The 17,599-nt window shown below is 37.1% G+C and overlaps 1 protein-coding gene across 1 annotated transcript in view; it reads right to left on the bottom strand.

Annotated features, from left to right (window-relative positions):
* The window catches only part of DCC (DCC netrin 1 receptor), a 1,314,656-nt gene that overhangs the window by 743,242 nt on the left and 553,815 nt on the right, over positions 1–17,599 (bottom strand). The window lies entirely within an intron of this gene.

Genomic DNA, 17,599 nt, shown 5'->3' with positions numbered 1-17,599 from the left:
AAAGAACTGGCTATAAGGCATAACCTACAGGGGTTTCAGGAAGGATTTGCTATGTTCACTACCAATGATAGCAACAGACAGTAATTTTTTATGGCTTCATTGTTAAGGTAAATGTTTATCAGTGTTTGCTAAGTATGATTGTGGTGTAGTGAAATAATCCTAAAGTTGGAATTAGAAAAACTTATATTTCTAGCCTGGCTGTGTCACCCTCTAGATAGGAGTTCTTTGGCAATTTGGGATGATATCTAATTCACATGACCACTATGATGCTCATATGAAATAACATGTGAAAGTGATGTGTTCATTTGAATTATTAAATAAATGTAAGGAAAAAGAAAAGAAAGAACTGGCCATTATTAAGTATAATAAGCTCAGTGGGAGAGAAACCACCCTCATCATGATGATATATATGAGAGGGGTAGAAGATATTTTAATCCTGCCCTCTTGAACACCCTTTTTTAAACAGGTAGGTATTTATGATACTTACTGCAGGACAATAAAAACTTTTTTTTTATGATTATAAATAACATATTTGTATGAATCATACCATCACTGGTAGACGGATAATTTTATTTCTAGACTTAATTGAGTCAAGTAATTTTAATTCCTTGATTCATATTCTATTCATCAGTTATATTTGACTACTTCTATTCTCATTTTCCTGAAATTGTTTTCATTGTATGTCAATTTTACAATAATGTTTGATTCATTCATCAGTTTGTGGTTCACATAAAAGTATATGTCACTGTGATTTTTGTCTTATAGATTGATTTTTCACTAAGTCAAAATCTCCTTGGTCCAGGTTCAGATTTTATCACGCAGTTTTGATTTTCCATCCATAATTAGTGAATAAGAAAGTCTACTCTGTTCAGTTTTAACTATTGTTAGTTTTAATTTGTGTCTATTAATTCTCATGTATCTAATATCCCTACAATGTGATGGAAATTCTGCTAGGGCCAAAAGGACAAAGGCAAAATGGCAGGAGCCAAAACATAATTTAATGTGAGACAATCAACAATGCTGTAGAGAAGACTCCTTCCATGGGTGAAAGGTGACATTTCAGGTCCCTTTCAGTGATTAGAGTCATTGAGTGAACCACAAGATAACTTTGTCCATAAAATAAGAAATTTCATCATTACAACATATGGAATAAGTATAAGCTGCCAAAGGCTACCACTTATTGTAGATAAACTCACACAAACAGACCTGTAATCCTGGAGATACAATACTGAAGTTGCTCTTCAGCAAGAATGATTAATGTTAGACCATGCAGAAATTTTAATGTTGATATAAATATTAATTTATCAATTGAAACATACCCCATACAGATAAGTACTAAAATTATTTATCTGGTCCCTAAATTAAGGCTTTGGAATCTAAATCCATGGAGCTGTTTGCCAAAATACTACTAATGTATTTACAAGTAGCACCAGCCACTTGCCTGATTCTATTCTTCTCACTTAGTTATCAGTTAGAAGAACTAATCTATAACAGTGCCAGTGCTACCGCTCAGTGAAGACCAAAAGATCTTAGTTAATGTGTGCCGTGTCTCACTGTTTGAAGTCCAATTTGTAGGCTGGATGTAGTGTACAATTTCAAGTCTATTCAAAAGAACCCACATTAATCTACTACTGATTGGCTTAGATATGGATTTGAAGCATGGGCTTTAATGAGGAATGGTTTAGACATATTACACAATGCAAAACTGCAGTGAGTAGTGGTCAGCTGTTGTAAGGTTTTCAAACAAGTTTCTGACTCCTTTATTTAATAGTTTTCCTCTCTAGGTTTTCAATGTTAGTATTTTATTTTGTAGTTAAGGAAATAAAATCAGGAATAATTATCTCCTACACACAAGATATATATTTTACATACAATGTAGATGGGAATGAAGTGCTTTGGTAAGTGAATTGATAACTACCCTGATATTTTTATATGTGCAGACATATGGTTGTACTTTAGTTTCACGGAGCCCTGGTGGTGCAATGGTTAAGCACTCAGCTGCTAACCGAAATGGTAGTGTTTCGAACCCACCAGCAGCTTTGCAATAGAAGAAGACCTGGTGATCTGCTCCTGTAAAGATTACAGCTTAGGAAACCCTATGTGGCAACTCTATTCTGTCATACAGGGTCACTATGAGTTGGAATTGACTTGAGAGCACACAACAGCAACAACAATATTAGTTGCATGTTTGGATTAAATTCCAAATATCAATTTTATATCTGAATGTCTGTGGCATTAAAGTAATCATTTGCGAGTAAGTTCTAGAGTATAGAATAAAATATAAAGTAAAAGAGGGATTCCAGTTGATACTTTACCCTCGGTTCCCTTAGATAAGTTCATCCAACTGGAAGAATTATACATGAGGCATGAGATTGTATATTAATTTAATTAGGCTTAATGACAGGGGCTACTATTCCACATGCTTATTCAGCGTGCACTCTAATACACCTTTTCTTTACCGTAGAACTCCTGATGCAAAGAGGGTAAGAAAAACATCTTACTTACAATTTAACAAGGTAATGTTTAGAAATTTCAAATAGTTGACTAACTGACATAATGGGGAATTATAAGCTTGATTTGTAGCATTTTTTTTCTTTTTTGTCTCCACAAAGGAAACCCTACACATCAAAAAGCAATTCTAAGTTTACAAGGCTCTACGTAGCTTGAATTAATACTCCCAATATTGTGCTGAATTTTAGCACCTACATCTCACGGTGGTGTAACAAACCAGCCAACAGTCTTAAAAGACGAAGAAGTTATAGGCTATCAGCTTAGTGCTATATTTTCAAGGCATGTGTATGAGTACCAAGTAATGAACATAAAACTCACTGTAACTCATAAGAATGAAATACAGTATTTTCAGAAGAGTCATTTAAGGCTCTAATGCAATACAAACGATTCCTGCGCTTCGTTTATAAAATGATACAGGTATAATTTTAACTAGATCCTCATGAAAAATAGTTGCCTGCTCAACAACAGACTGTTCGTAGAAAAAGCCTGGTTCAGACTCATTATATCACATCTGATCCATTGCAAACATTTCATAAACGGTTTGTCTTCCTATCTCTACCCTTTCCTTGCCCAAATCAATTGCAAATATAATCGAAAGACCAGTGTTCCTAAATCACGAGAAGCTTTTGCTCTGCTCAGGGAACTCTAAGGCTCAAAAAAATCTTATGGTCGTTTGATACCTCAAATGCTGGGCAGAGGGCTTTTGTTTAATACTTACCCAGGACTCAAACGCAACACTCCTTCCAGGCCCATCTTCCGTGATTCTCTGATCTACTGAATTGCTCTATGTCCTCAACGTGACTTTGTCTCAGTTTTATTTCTCATCATATTTCCTTTAAAGAGGAATATTCTCTCTCCTTATATCTACCTATTCAAAACCAGAGCTATTCTTAAGGTACAGAGTCAAAATCCCCCTTTTTCTTAGTCTTGTTTACAGAAATCATTACCTTTTGAATTTTTATACCACTCATAACTTATAGATAATAAGACATAGTTAACTGTGTAAACAAAAGTCTGAAAAGTATATGGACTTGTATGTTTGTTCTGTATTTTATGTCTGTAGAATATATGAAATATCTTCTGAAAGAAAAAAATACATGAATATTTGCTAAAGTTCTGTGCAGCTCTGAAAGTTTACATAGAGTATTGCAAACATTAAAATTTGATAATTGGGTTTGAATTTTATCTTCATGACTTTCTAACATGTTCTGTGGTAGTGTGGATGGTGATTAAGAACATACTGAGGTACCAGATTACCTTGGGTCACCTCTCTCAGCTTCACCATTTAACCAGCTGGATGACTTTTGGCAAGGTCTTAGTTTTATTGTAAACACTTTTATTAATTAACTCTTTTGATTCTCATAATACCCTTTCAGTGAGTATTATTAGCGTCCCCACTTTATAGGTGGAATTGGTATAGGAGCAAAATGCGTGAAAATGTTTTTGTATGCTTGCTTTAAAAGTCGTAGTACTGAACTGCTATACTTCTGAAAATACCTTACTTTCCCAACCTAAGTGTAAATGCTTCAAGAGAAGCTTCCATGTGTTCATACTCCCCCACTCCTCAACCCCCAATTAACAGCACAGTGCTGGGTAAAGAAATTCTGCCCTAAATAGAATTCTTACGGACAAATTTCATCCTAAATCACCACATTATTAAAAATAGCACCAAACCATATTTTTGATGCTTTCGTGGAGAAGCTTCATTGTTAAGCCTTGGAAAGAGGTGAACCGATCCTGTTTCTAAGAAAGGATTGTAGTCAAATTTCCTAGACTGACCCAGGATGCGATGGCAGCTTTAAACCTAGGAAGAGCTGGACTTAGTGGAAGTGTCTCACGCCAGCCACCTTATAGGTTTGCATATCATCTGTGCCTCCATCTATTAGTGAGGAATCATTTCAGCAACTTTAAAAAGGCAAAAACGTTTTGTTTTGCATATGGAAAAGTCAGACACGAGTGGTAACTGTTTTATCCACTGCTGTAGATGTGATAAACACAAACACTTCTAATTCATATTTTATAAGTGGCTAATGCACAGTAAAAGTGCCTGGACTTCAACATCAGAAATCGTATTGATGTCAACAATCATAATGATAGTTGTATAGTAAGCATTAAGTGTTGTTACCAAGAAATAGATAGCCATTATGCAAGTGCCATGGAGAAATGGGTCTCATCCTGTTTATTTTGATTTCTGTAATGGATCCTTCAGTTATTCTCTAATACTAATTTCAGCACTACAAGGATTCATTAAGTGTCTATTTATATATGTTACTTTGTTAAATGTTGCTCAAGGCCTGTTAAACAGTCATAACCCCAATCCTTTTCTAGAACATTTACTAACCATGTAAGGAGTAGTGAAGAAGGTTTTACTCTTTTCAGCTCTCCTGTAACATGGTGCTTTAACACCTGGGATTGGATAGTGTCAACCCAATTGTCAGAATACTTACTTTCTCCTCTAAGTCTCTCATAAGCCTGGGTAGATTCGATTTTCCCTATATCTCTCCTTTGCAGCACTGACTTCAATTATAACTAACAGTAGAATTTATTTATTAACCATCTTCCTGGTGACTCTGTGGGTTCCACAAAGGCAGGGCCAGACCTATTTTATTATTTTACCCTATACTCTAAGAGCTTCGCACAGTGCATGACATATGCTTGGCTATCGACTATTTGTTGAATTAAAAAAAAAAAAAAAAAAGAAAGGAAGAAACAATTATTCTTAGGATAGTCAATTAAGGTGAATATTCCAGGCCCAAAGCATCAGGAAGCCTAGAAGGATACCAACGAATACCAGTTGCAATTGAGTCAATTCCGATTCATGGCAGCCCCATGTGTGTCAGAGTAGAACTGTGCTCCATAGGGTTTTCAATGGCTGCTTTTTGGAAACAGATTTCCAGGCCTTTCTTCTAAGGCACCTCTGGATGAACCTGAACCTCCAACATTTTGGTTACCAGCCAAGCACCTTTACCGTTTGCACCACAAAGACTAGGGAGGCATAAAGGGTTAGAAGGAGAAAGCAGTGTTTTCTGTGGGGAAAATGAAAGAGCTGAGGTTAAAAACATATATGAAGTCAACCCATTAAGCCTTTCATTTGAAAAAAGACAGTGTGGTGGGAAAATGCAACCATGAACATTTTATTTAAGCCCTATAAGTTTAAATTATGGGCCAGTGATATAGATTTGGAATAGAATTTCTCCATACTCTCCTCAAATCACTGTTCCCAAGAACAAAGTTATCAGAAGTCTTCGGGTTGGTCCCCATGGTGGCAATGGCTGCAGCCATCAGTCATACCCTGGCCAATCCAGATTTCCCCACGAGCTAGGTACAACCAAAATGTTTTCTGTCACCAGGGCAGTAGAAAGGTTAATAACAAAAGCAGCAAACATTTTTCATTTGGGCTTTTCCTTTGTGGTGCTAAAAAATGAGGTAAAAAATCACCATGGCAATGAATGAAAAGCTGGAAAATTTGCAGGGACCTCAAAAGTGTGAGGCTCTCTGAATTAAAATAATGAGAACAATAGTCTCCACAGCCTCTGCCTAACCTTCTACCCATGCACACAGTGCCCCATCGACTGAGAGAAATCTCCCCATCAGATCGAGGCAGTCAGAAAGCTTGAGTATCTTAGATATGCACCCAAATACATTTAATTCTTAATGAGTTCAGTTTTTAAGCAGAATTGGAAATCAAGCATTTCACAGTCAAGGTTCATGCCAAGACCCTCTGCCTCTGGGGAGACCTCCCTTCTACCTACATCCCGCACCCCCCCGCCAATGGACCTATTCCTTCTTTTAAATTCTAATCTGAAAATGGCATATTCCTATGATTTGCCCTCTAGCCTCGTTGGCAGACTATCAGGCTCCCCATCTCCTCCTATGGAAGTCTAATTATTAAGTAATTAAAGTTCATTTAATAAAAAGAGACTTAACAATTGGGGGACAGACCTCGGGGTTGGAAACATGCCTCGCTATTAAATATTCAGCAGTGTGGTAACATTCGGTAACTGCCAGAGGAGAGCTGCTGCGAACGCTTTGTTGGTTCCAAATTAAAGCCTGAAGGCTACCTCCCTTCCATGCTAGACCTTGTTTGCCCCCTTTTAATTCTCAAATTAGCTGAGGGGACGAGAATAGAGGCAATCCAAAGAGTTCTCCAGGTTTAGTCCTTTTGAACAATCAGAAGCCCAATAAAGGATTCACGGAAATTGTTAACAAGCTAATTTCTGCCTGCACCTCACTCTGATAGCTAACATTTTCCTTCTGTATTTTATTTTTTTCCAGTTTTCTGTTTTGTCTTCTTCAATTTCACTGGCACAGTTACAGATGCCTAGTGGCTGGCTAAAGAGCGATCGATAGAAAATGGACAGTGCAAGCCGAGTCTAGTAAGTGTGCCTGGTGGGTTTCAGACACAATTGCCCAGTGTGTGACCTTATAACAATCATCCACGTGCCCAATTAATTGAACTTTAGAAGGACGTAATAGAAGAACTGGAAAAGTGAAAGGAGAATAGTATAGGCAAGGGCCCAGATGCCAGTCAGTTTGCCTGTCCAGCTCTCCAAGTTCAGCAGCACAGAATGAACTCATCCCCTAGTCCAAAGCTAGTCAAGGAGATCTGTCATCAAATAAGTCTTTCTTGGAATCATCTTTGGGTTCATCCAATGTAACATGCTCTGAAGGACTGGTGCTATTCCAGATTCTTGATGTGACAAAGGCTTATAATATACACGGGCCTGAAACCAAGCGGTTATTTTGGGACTCGTGTGGTCTACAGGTAAAGGAGAGCCGGTTTCATTACTAGCATATCATAATCTAACCTAGTAGCCTTGCTAGAGGAGTCCCTGGGTGCCACAAACAGTTAAGTGCTGGACTACTAAATAAATGTAACTGAAAGGTTGGTGGTTCAAACCCACCCAGAGATGCCTCAGAAGTAAAATCTGTTGATCTGCTTCCGAAAGGTCATAGTTTTGAAAACCCCATGGAGTACAGTTCTACCCTGCACACGTGGGGTTGCCATGAGTCTGAATTGACTCAATGGCAAGTAATAACAATAATAACAGCTTTGCTAGTTCCTTTCTTAGCTGAACTTCATTTCCATGGAATAATGCAGAATTCTCTCAAATTGTCCATCTTAATATCACCCTCAGGGCCTCTGGTAGCCTACTGGTACCTTTGTAAGGATTAGGAAAGGATGCTCCATTTAAGGGGAAGAATTTTGCTGGATTGGCAAGCAGATTCAATGCTAGCTCTCAGCCCCTTCATCCCAACTCTCTGCCGGAGGCAGTTGTCAGATATGAACAACACCATGCACTTCATGGCCCTCTTCTTGATTTCATTATCAGAAATCCCTTATTATCCTACTGAGTCAGCAACTGGAAGAGACAACAAAAGAGACAAGCTTGAGTTGGATTGGCCTATCCGTGCCTTTTCCTAATTTCAGGGTCAATAAAGACGGTTTTTAGGAACATTCTTTCTAGGTAGCATTTTAAAGCTTTTCTTTCATTTTTCTGACCCATTATATAATATATATTCCCTAGCACAAGATTTTTTGTTTTCAGCACAAGATTAAAAAGTCAAGAAAGCTTTACCACCTCTTCCTCAAACTCAGATGGTATTTCCTTCTTGAATATAGACCCCTTATACACTGTAATTAAATTATACTGAACATCAATACCATTATTTTATATGAAGCTTAGAATGGAATTCTTCTTATAGAAGGTGCTAGATAGAAATCCCTATATAGTGGCAACATCTTTTCAACTTAGCTGTGCTGTCATATCCATAGTGGATGAAACTGGGTTTTTTTTTGTGTATTAAGGCAAATGGAAACTCATATTTATTAAGCAGGTTAATTAGGGCTTGTTTGTTTGCTTGTTTTCCTTTACCTTAAGATTTGCTATAGGGATTCCTTAAAAGATAAACTTCTAAGGTAGAAAAATATTTATTAGTATTAAAAAACTGAAAATATAAACAAAAATAATATAGCACTTTAGCTGATCAATGTGGCAAAGATTTTAAAATAATAATTAAAAATACATCTGAAAGTATAAGTTGGATCAGCCTCTTTGAAAAAGGGATTTGGCAATTTATATTATAATATTTTTACCCACTAAATCCATTTCTAGGAATCTATTCATAAATATATAAAGAAAAAAAATAAGGTAGATGTATGAAATTATTCCGTACAACCTTGTTTAAAATAATGAAAAACAGAGAACAGACTAATTACACAATAATTGGTGACTGGTTAAGCAAATTTGGTATATACACTGAAAAAACATACCACCTTAGAAATTTAGGTTAATAAACATTTTTAAAAGTGACTAAAATGATAGTTCTTATTTTTTTTCTAATATGAACATATCGAAAAAATACAAAAGGGAACCTAGCTAACGATTGTTAACATTCTATCCAGTGAGTTATATGCAGTGAAAATTGTGAGTAGCTGTACATGAGCACATTTATTTCCTGAAGAGATCTTTACCTCCACAGCCTTTGACTGTAACTTTTTTTTTTCATTTACTACTCTGCAGATAATTTTTCTATCATACAAATCTGAGATTGATTCATAATCAATGGTAATGAATATTTTTACAGAATTCAGGCTCAGGCTTCCTTTTAAGCTGAAATCTCATCATGCATGTCTAATGAATAGTCACAACATTCATGAAAGTGGATTACGAATGTGGCTGGTGTTTGTTGGGCCCACTTTTCAACTGTATTCAACTCCAGGCAGGCAGATCGTCCAAATAAGGGAAAAATTAATACTTCAAGTTGGAATGTCATGGTCACCATCCTATCCCTATCTTACCTAGTTTCTCCTAATGACCCTGCTGTGTATCCCTACCTACTATCACTAATATATGACCTTGAGGGAATTTCTAGATCATTCAGTCATTTAGTCAATTTATCAACATTCATTGGGTATCAAAGGGGTGCCAGACTTCTTTCTAGGTACTCAGAGCTCAGAGTCCAGTAGGAAAAGCAAATATATTAGAACAATGCAATTTGATAAGTGTAAAGATGGATAATTAATCATTAATGATGCCTATTTTTTTTTATTAGGAAGAAAATAATCAGGAGAGAGTTCCAGGAATAGTGAAATATGAACAGGGTATTAAATAATGAATGGGAGTTCACCAGGTGTACAAGATCCAATAAAAAAAAAAAAATTTTGACAAAGAAATAACGTATGCAAATACAGTGAAACGGCAGATCACTATATTTTTTGGAGATGGTAAATAATTGAGGGCAAGTACTGCAGTATCTCTAAAACTTCTTTTTCCACCCTATAAGAGAGACTGTGATTTGACACTGCCTGGTATCGTTCTTTCATTTTATCATTGGTCATGTGTGGTAGTTCTGGCTACACAAGAACTATAAGTTCCACAAAAGCAGAATCTATAACACCCTCTATAATGTCCTGGTGGCACAATGGTTAGAAGCTTGGCTGCCAATGAAAAGCCTGACAGTTCAAATCCACCAGCTGCTCCTAGGGAACTCTATGGGGCAGGTCTACTCTTTTTTATAGGGTCACCATGAGTCAGAATGGACTTGTTGGCAATGGGTTTGGTTTGGTATTTATGATGTCTTGGTATTACTCCCTAGGCACACAGTAGCATTCAATAAATACACCCTCTTCACACTTATCGATATGTTTAGGTTCCAAAGACCAGGATGTTATGTGAAATTGGCATTATGCAAAAATAGAAGATGACCACGTCAGATCATAAAATGGAGAGTGACTACATCAATACTTAACTGCCAAATTACATCAATACTTAAGTGCCAGCTTACATCATTATATAACTACCAAACCACTGAGAATCATGGCCCAGCCAAATTCACACATAACAATAACCATTACAGCCAATGTTACTCTTGCCTCACACCTCAGTGTTTGTTACTGTCAGATGTACATTGTTAATGAGCAAAATAGTTGGACAGTAGTTTTTTTCTCTTGTCGTCAATGTGAAATATCAGATAAAGAGATAGTCAATAAGTGAATAGGTGTATCCACTAATCTTCATATTACAATATAGTCCAGTATAGTGCTGAAAAATAAGCCCCGTAGGTTAGACGGCACTCAAAATGCACATGGTCACAAGAATGGTCTTAAACACACCAGCAATCATGATGATGGCACAGAGCCAGGCAATGTTTTGTTATGTTGTACATGGATCACTCTCATGGATTGAACTGTGTCCCCTGAAAATATATGTCAACTTGGCTAGGTCATTATTCCCAGTATTGTAAGATTGTCTACCATTTTGTCATCTGATGTGATTTCCCTATGTGTTGTATATCCTTTTTTTTTTTTTTTTTTATGATATAATGAGCTGAATTAGTGGCAGTTATATTGATGACATCTACAATATTAGATAGTGTCTTAAGCCAATTTCTTTTGAGATATAAAAGAAAGAAGTGAGCAGAGAGATACAGGGACCTCATACCACAAAGAAAGCAGTGCTGGGAGCGGAGTATGTCCTTTGGACCTGGGGTCCCTGTGTGGAGAAACTCCTAGTCTGGGGGAAGATTGATAAGAAAGCTGACAGAAAGACTTCCCCTGGAGCTGACGCCCTGAATTTGGACTTTAAGCCTACTTTACTGTGAAGAAATAAATTTCTGTTTGTTAAAGTCATCCACTTGTGATATTTCTGTTACAGCAGCACTAGATGACCAAGACAGTCACCATGAGTCAGAGCTGACTTGACTGCAGCTAACTACAACATTCTCCATGTTGATGGATAAATAATTAGTAAAACACGGTTGTGTTACAGTATTTTATGCTATGTTTTATAATAAATTATACCATAGTTATTTAGCATATACTTGCTGTTCTAAAAATGATTTACATTTCTAGATTTTGGAATTAAAGGAGTAGCTTGAGATTCACGTTGCTAATACTCCCTGAGTAAAACATTACAATGCCCCACTAACAGGGATGGCCAAAAGCAGAAAAACTTAGACAGCAAGAGATTATCCTATTATTTTCAAATATCTTTAAACAAGAATCTATTGGATTATGATTATTTCATTCTTTTAATTGAGCATTTTATTCAAAGGATTAAATTATCTTCTACTTATCAATCTATCTATCCAGGTAATTATTTTTCTCATTACCAGTAGTATTGATTGAGTACATACTAGGCACTATATAAGATAGATAAAGAGCCCTGGTGACACAATGATTAAATGCTCAGTTTAACCATAGGCATTCCAGAGTTCGAACCCACCACAGGCTCCACGGGAAAAAAGACCTGGTGATCTGTTCCTGAAAATATTGTTAGCCTAGGAAACGTTATGGGACAGTTATACTCTGTCATATAAGTTTTCTATGAGTTGGAATCAATGCGATGGCATACAACAACAACATATGAGATAGGTATAGCCATGGCTGTAAATGGCCTTGATGAAATTTTCTGGCAATATTTTTACCCTCAATTTGTTTGGTATGACCTCCTCCTCTCAATGTAAATTATTTGTTTTCCTATAAAAAATGTTGTGGCTGACATGATGAACATAATTAATGCCATTGAATTGTACATGTAAAAATGTTGAAATGGCAAATATATTATTATGCTTTGCTGCTAACCAAAAGGTCAGCAGTTCGAATCCAACAGCTCCTCCTTGGAAACCATATGGTGCAGTTCTTCTCTGTCCTATAGGTTCGCTATAAGCCAGAGCTGACTCAACAGCAATTGGTTTGGGTTTTTTCCTTTCTTTTTTGGGTTGGTTTGGTTTGGTTTACTTAAAAACACTGTGGCTGAGTCTTATACTGACAACTTTTAGACAGAGACCAAAAAAAGGGGAAACCTAAATGGAACAAGTTTAATACCAGGAGGAGGCAGAGAGGGTAGTGTCAACTCAAAGCCTTTATTTCAGTATATAATTGGTTAGAGTTTGACCAAGCTAAGATTCACCTAAAAGATGTCAAAGGGATCCAATTTTTTCTTGCCACAAAATCCATTTTGAGAAATGAGAAGTAAACCACAGCAGAAATAATCATTTAGATTAAAGGCTTCTGATGAATCTATATCATTTTGATTTTGATTTGGAAGTACCTCCCGAGAGAAGTGGAGATGATAAAATGAATTTGCATGTTGTGCATTTGTACAATAAAAATGGAAAACCAAAATATTTCTGCTTAACTACTGAACTTGTATGACTTTCTACCTTCTCAGTTGAGGTCCTAAGAAAATCAAAACGTTAGTAAAAATTTTGGTGGGTGGTCCCAGAGTCACCCACTGTACCTTATGGAATGGCCCATTCAAAAGAAAAAAAACAGTTTGACTCCTGTTATGGTTAAGACTGTGTGTCAGCTTGCCTGGAACATGGCTCTCAGTGTTTTGGCAGTTGTGTGATGCTGAGATTTGATATGTGATCACCCCCATGTGATCTGCTGTGAGTAGCCAATCAGTTGAAAGGGAGTTTTCTTGTGTGTGTGGCCTGCATTGAATATGGGTGGACTTTCTAGCAGGGCTTGGGGGCTTTTGCTCACTCTGGATCCTACAGCTGGCTCCTGTTCATCTGACCTCCTGCTCTTGGGACTTGAGCTAACAGCTTACCTGCTGCCTTGCCTGCTGATGTTGGGATTCATTGTTCTTCACAACCTGTGAGCAACAGCCTTGCTCTCTGACCTGCCAATCTTGGGTGTCTAGTCCCTGTGGCTAGGTGAATCAGGAGAAGCCTCTATCCTGACCCAGGGACTTAGGACATTACAGACTCTATGACCTTGTGAGCCATTTCCTTGATATAAATCTCTCTCTATATATATTTATATGTGTACCTCGTTTTGCTTCTCTAGAGAACCCAGCCCAAGACAACTCCAAAGAACTTAGTTTGTGATGTGTCTCAATCTCATCCGAGACAAAGTTCATCATCAGAGCCTGAAATGATAATTTATCACAATTTAGATTTTTGTGGGCTTACTCCCCAGGAATTGTTAGTTGTAGAAGAATGTGAGTAAGATGGCTAATAGTAAATCATTCTTCATGGAAATCTTTCAGTATGAGTCTTCTAGGCCCAATTTTATATCATATGATACCTGAACTGAGAAAGGTAGGAGATGGGCCCATTTTGACAGGCAGAAATATATCTCTCACCAGCTTTGAAAGAAGCCAGAAGTGGGGTGCAGGTATGGGTGTAGGAAGTAAATTATTCCTTCAGAACAGCTTTAAGCTTCAAGTATCAGAGTACTTACACAGTTGTTATAGGATCAGCAACGATATTGCTTCCAAGCTTGTTTATGATCTTTCCTGATCTTATTATTTATGAACTTAAAAAGAAGCATTAAGCATGGCTCAACAGAGAAATCATGGGCTTTGAAGAACACTGGGCAAAGAAGAACATGGCAAAAGATTAGATTGGAGATGTAGGTACACATGGATAATTCAGATTCCTTGCACCATCTCAGTAAGTTGGGTTTTATTTCAAGTACACTGAAAAGTTATTAAGGGATTTTAAGCAGAGGAATGAGATGATGTGATTTACATTTTTTGAAGATCATTTTGGCTTCTGTGTAGAAAATAGGTTTGGTGGGAGGTAAGGGCAAAAGTGAAGTATGAATCTCAGGTAGAAACTTAATATTAGTCTAAGTCAAGGGAAATATGGTTTGGGCAAGTGAAGTAGCACTGGAAAGGCAGTAAAGGAGAGATTCTGGAAATTTTTGAGGTATAACATATAGGACCTGTTGAAGATTGGGTGTGGCCTGTGAGAGAAAGGGATGGGCCAAAAATAAATCCCAGGTTTCCAGATACAATATTTAGGGTGTGATGTAAGAGATTTTGTTAGGTTAGGTAAGTAGACATGGAGTTATGGAGGGCAGCAAAAAAGAAGACATCTGAGCAAGAGATGTGGCATTGGAAATTGAACAGTGGTAAAAGATCAAGTAAATTATTAGATCTCAACTTCTGAATCTAAAAAAAGAAAATATTATGGAAGGCGATCTTCAAGGTCACTTATATTTACTAAATTGCATAAATCTGTGATTTTGTGCTTAAATGACCTAATGTACTGACAGCTTACATTCATCTGCCAACACTTAACAAGAGTGTATTTAATGTAATAGACATGCATTGGGCAAATCTGCTGCAAAAGACCTCTTTCAAGTCTGTCATGGAAGAGGTACAGACAGAGTGCTCCTTGGAACAAGAACGGCAAGACTTTGTCTCACATACTTTAGACACGTTATCAGTAGGGACCAGTCCCTGGAGAAGGACAACATGCTTGGTAAAGTAGAGAGTCAGTGAAAAAGAAGAAGACCTCAATGAGATGGATTGACACACTGGCTGCAACAGTGGGCTCAAACATAGCAACTAATGTTTAGATGGTGCAGGACAAGGCAGTGCTTTGTTCTGTTGCATGCAGGGTCGCTATGAGTCAGAACTCACTGGACGGTACCTAACAACAACGGGTTTATCCCAAATTGTGTCAAGTTCTTTGAATTCACTCTGAATTTTGCTTTTTTTGAAGTAAATTATTTTTTATGTATTTTATAATTCTCTTGGCTTCAGCATTTGAGGGTTTGAAACAGTCTTTAGAGTGGTTTACAGATGCTTATAAATCAGGACAGTATTTGAAACATATATTGACATCTTGTAATCTCAGTTTGTCCTTTCAGGAGATATGTTATTCAACTGAGTCTTAGATTTAGAAGCTTCATTTGAGATGCCAGTTTGGAGAGCATTAATCTGAAGAATCCTATGAGTAGTGTGTGAAGTGCATCTTTAAGGTAATTTTTTACCAGTAAACTTATAAAAAGAAGCCCTGGCGGTGCAATAGTTAATTGCACAGCTGCTTACTGGAAGGTTGGCAGTTTGAACCCACCACTGACTCCTCAGGAGAAAGACCTGGCAATCTGCTCTCTTAAAGATTACAGCCTAGGAAACCCTATGGGGCAGTTCTACTCTGTCATCTAGGGTTGTATAAGCTGGAATTGACCAGATGGCACACAAGAAAAACAACAAACTTAAAAAGGGTTAACCTGATTTGAAACTGAAATTTGGGGAATCTCAGAACAGAACATTATTTTCCAAATTTTGTATCAGGTATATACTATGTTGTATTGTTGCTGTTAGCTGCCCTTTAGTGGACTCCCAACTCATGGTGACCCCATGTGCAAAGGAATGTAACACTCCTCGGTTCTGCTCCATCCCCATGATCAGCTGAGGATCAGTTGTGATCCATAGCTTAGTGGACTGTATTTTTCTTGGGTTTATGAGATCATTCACTCTCTATATTTATCCTTTAATAACTATATGCCCATTTTAAATGGTCTCACTGAGCTGCTGAACATGCCTTTTTACTCTCCAATTTACCTCCCCAGCTTTGCCATCCTTTGTTCGGTACTCCCCTGCCTGATTATTTTGTTTTTCCCCTCGAAAGGTTGAGCCATCATCAATTTTTTATTAATTCTTTTATCATCAGTGTCTAGGTACATAATAGGCACTTAATAAATATCTGTTGAATCCACAGGTGAAATATCTGAACCCAACTTGTAGATTCAGATTAAACCTCTTTTGCTTATTCTTCTCTGAGATGCCATAGCACTTATTCTTGGTGGTACTCATTTGGTAATCACAACTATTCTACAGTTACCATATTTTCATGTGTCCTTTCTTCTACCCAATTATACTCTAGATTTCTCCAGGGTAGATATACTGCCTGTGTCTCTGTGAGTGTGCACAGTGTATCCTGCTGAGTAAAAACATTCAATAACATCCTTGTTTAAGTCTGAGTCTGTTGAGGAGTTATTATTTTTGTTTTGCCCATTTAGGTGAAGGGCCATTTGATAAGAGGGCTTTTCACCTCTCATTCTAAGAGAGATTGGAGTTTCTTTCCTATACTGAACTAACTTCTCCCTGTGTGTCTTTCTCTATATAATATATATGTGGGTGTGTGTACATGTAAATATGTCTCTCTCTCTTTATATATATATTCTACATGTGTACATATATAGTGCTTTCCACATGTGTTGTTTTTTTCCAGTATTTTTTTAAGTTATCAGAACTCAAATCTAAAAATAAGCTGACTTCTGTTCTATCATTTGGAGAAATGGTAATAGTCTATAAATCATAAACTTGTCCATAATACTGATTTTTTTTTTAAATATGATTCAAACTCATCAGAGAAGGTACCTTATTCACACCATGTATAACTGCTAATTTTCAGAGATAAATGCACCTGTGGAAAAAGAAATCATATTTTTTAATTGTATTATCCCACTGAAATACCACATACTGTTTTGTCCTTGTTGTTAATACAGAAATCAGAGGGTGTAAATCTCTTCATCTTCCTTTCAGCACTTCTGGCCAGGGTGTTAATGGCCTTCAGTCAGGAAGTAATATAGGCTTCCAGCCAATCAGCAATGAAACCATTTAATGGGCTTTTCAAACAGAAAACACAAGGAGGAGGGGGTCTTAGAGCTAATGCATTTACATGGTAACATATTTTCAAATCTCCAATTAAAACAAGGGACATGAGATCTTAAGCCCTTGTGATACAAAGTGGGTAGTGTGGACTTTCTCCATTTATTAAGTAATAAAGGCTAATTCTACTGATTGAAAATATATCATCAGCACCTTAAGAGATTCCTTTCCAAAGGCTAAAACCAGTTTTCCCCTGCCAAGTTGAAAAGAACTCTAGTTTCTTCAAAAGGAAGCGTAAGAAATATCTCCTGCTTGGAAAAAAAAAAAAAAAACAACTTCTAAGGGCAGGTGGTTTACAGAGGCTGTAAACTAATTCAGAAACAATTTGGATTGAGAAATCATTAATGATGACTATTAACAGTTGGGGAAACCCCGGTGGTGTAGTGGTTAAGTGCTACAGCTTCTAAACAACAGGTCGGCAGTTCAAATCCACCAGGCGCTCCTTGGAAACCCTATGCGGTAGCTCTACTCTGTCCTATAGGGTCGCTGTGAGTTAGAATTGACTCGACAGCAATTTTTTTTTTTTTTTTTTAAATTAACAGTTGGATGAGCTACACAATGAGCCTGTGGAAATTTCAGCTGCTCATATTTTGCAACAAAAATCAAATAGTTGAGATAAACAGCTGTGCGGTATTAAGAAAAGATATTCTCTGGGCCTACACTGGTTA

The sequence above is a fragment of the Elephas maximus genome, chromosome 11 (genome assembly GCF_024166365.1).
Source record: "Elephas maximus indicus isolate mEleMax1 chromosome 11, mEleMax1 primary haplotype, whole genome shotgun sequence".
Taxonomy (NCBI): Eukaryota; Metazoa; Chordata; class Mammalia; order Proboscidea; family Elephantidae; genus Elephas; species Elephas maximus.
This window is presented reverse-complemented; position numbering and strand designations above follow the sequence as displayed.